General features: G+C 44.8%; 1 protein-coding gene across 1 annotated transcript in view; it reads right to left on the bottom strand.

Annotated features, from left to right (window-relative positions):
• The window catches only part of Pmar_PMAR020449 (hydroxyproline-rich glycoprotein precursor, putative), a gene marked incomplete at both ends in the record, with an annotated part of 4,060 nt that overhangs the window by 471 nt on the left and 1,413 nt on the right, over nt 1–2,176 (bottom strand). The window lies entirely within an intron of this gene.

Genomic DNA, 2,176 nt, shown 5'->3' with positions numbered 1-2,176 from the left:
TGTGACGGTCATCTTTGTTCTGTTGGGTGTTCCAGAGACAAAGGGCATGACCTTCGACAGATTTCAAAATACTTTCAGTAGAAAATATAGTGAGACTTTGAAGCTTCCGTCAATGTAGATGTCGAGAAGGCTGTTTGTTCGCAGTGAGTATAGTACTGGCACTGAGGTAGTGCTATTTCTCTTCAAGTATGTTCAATATGGCCTGTTCCTCGCTAAGATAGTGTACATATATTCATTCTATAGATCCGTTAACGGGCGACCAAAGGTATTTTTCATATCATAGGGTTGTTCCGATAGACTTCTTGAGATCTACTCCCAGCTTGTCATTGGATAAGTTACAAGGCTACCGAGGTGTTCTTGCTGTGTTATTAAATCAAGTTTTGATGGACGAAGATATCGTCGTTAATGCATGTTTGGTTTATGAGAAGAGTCATCGAGCAGGGGCCGTATGCGGATCCTGATTCATGAATCTGAGTTCATGATTCAACTCACGCTCTGATCCTGATTCAGAATTCAAGTCACACCTTGATTCGAGAGAGCTGATTCAGATTCTTAGCTTAGGAGAAAGAGTCGAGATTTCTGAGTATGAGTACTTGAGACAGAGTCAGATTACATAATCATGAGCAAGATCCTTGATCCTTGATTTTAATCAGCCGCTGAATCCGATTCCTGATCCTTAATCACGATTCAAGATTCAAATCTATACTCAATGGCTGATTCAGAGTTTTTGGCACTGAGACAGAGTATTTCATCAATTCGAGATCAAATCCTCAGGGTTGGGGTTTTTACTCGTGATTCGAGATTAATTCTCAGGAGTCGAGATTGTTTTACTCATGCTCAAGGCTGCTCATTTTCAAGATCGCAATCTCACCTTGAGCATGATCCGGGATCATACTCATGATGCACAAACTCACAGTCTAACACGGGGATTAATCTTGATTCTGTACCGGGGGTCCGGACCCCCGGACCGGGGGCCCCGGTAACAAACCCTGATTCTGATTCTCGACCTCGATTCACGGATTCAGCGCGCGCCACGGTAGACCTTCTCAGCTCCCTGCGAGTAGGTTCTTAGAATGACCGAACCGGGGGATAAAACCTCGGCTTCGACCCAGTGAAAGCACATCCTCCACCAGTTCAGCTGTGAGATTCTACGATACAAGGCGGTGCAAGGAGGTATAACGCACGTAGTACATACAGAATATCAGTGTAACCCTCCCCGGGAATAGAACCCCGGCTTCGAGCACATGAAAGGAGGTATAGCGCATGTAGTACATGCAGCCACACGCTGTGAACGACGCATTCCTTTAGTCAATTAATTGTTCGTAAAAACAATAGATGCCCTTCGTCGATCCTCTTGAGGGATTGTCCGATAACGACACCCGATCACGCTCCCGGTTCTCGAAGGAAGCTCTAGAAGGAAGCTCTAGCGCTGAGCTTCCTCTTAGAACTTCTGAGTCAGAAACCCGGAGTTAGTTGATTGCGAGTGAACATATTGAAAAGTCTGAAGTACGGATGTGTACAAGTGCGACAAAAGATCTTCTTCCGAAATTTTATCATTGTTGTAGCGTTGCATGCATTCGGGGCGAATCTGCCAGGTTCTACCCACGTAGAGTGACGAAATTGAAATTCAGTGACTGAAATTCAGTCACTGAATACAAGTCATCTCCCATGGTGATGGTGCTACGTCAGCTATCTACAAGATCCTTTCAACACCTTTCCCGAGACAACAATGTTTTTCTTGTACGTTGACATTGATCAAGTCCGACATGACATGTCAAGTGCTGCAATACTTTGATCCCACTTCCTCTCCTTTTTTCCCGCTGTTTTGTGATGTCTCATCAAGGGAGTTGCGCTGCCGGATGCTCATTCTGCTTTCGCTCAAGCGTTGCCATTGCTGCTCCTTTTGCTGTAAATCTACTGATTTTGCGGACCATCTACTACCTTTCCCCCAGCGGGTTCTAATATACCAATCCAGCAGGTCTACGATGCCTTTACCTCTCCGACAGCGACTTGTCTAATCTCAATTGTTGCCACGTCTTGCTTGCACGTAACTCTGCCATCAGTGAGCTGCTTCCTGATAATGAATTCTTGTACATGATTTGTAATGATGAGTGATACGCGACACGCAGATGTAGATGTAGCTCGTTAATTAAAAGTTTGAATTGAATCGACTACA

This window comes from Perkinsus marinus, assembly GCF_000006405.1.
Source record: "Perkinsus marinus ATCC 50983 genomic scaffold scf_1104296955874, whole genome shotgun sequence".
Taxonomy (NCBI): Eukaryota; Perkinsozoa; order Perkinsida; family Perkinsidae; genus Perkinsus; species Perkinsus marinus.
Note: the sequence above shows the minus strand (reverse complement) of the source record. Positions and strands in the feature narration are given on the sequence as shown.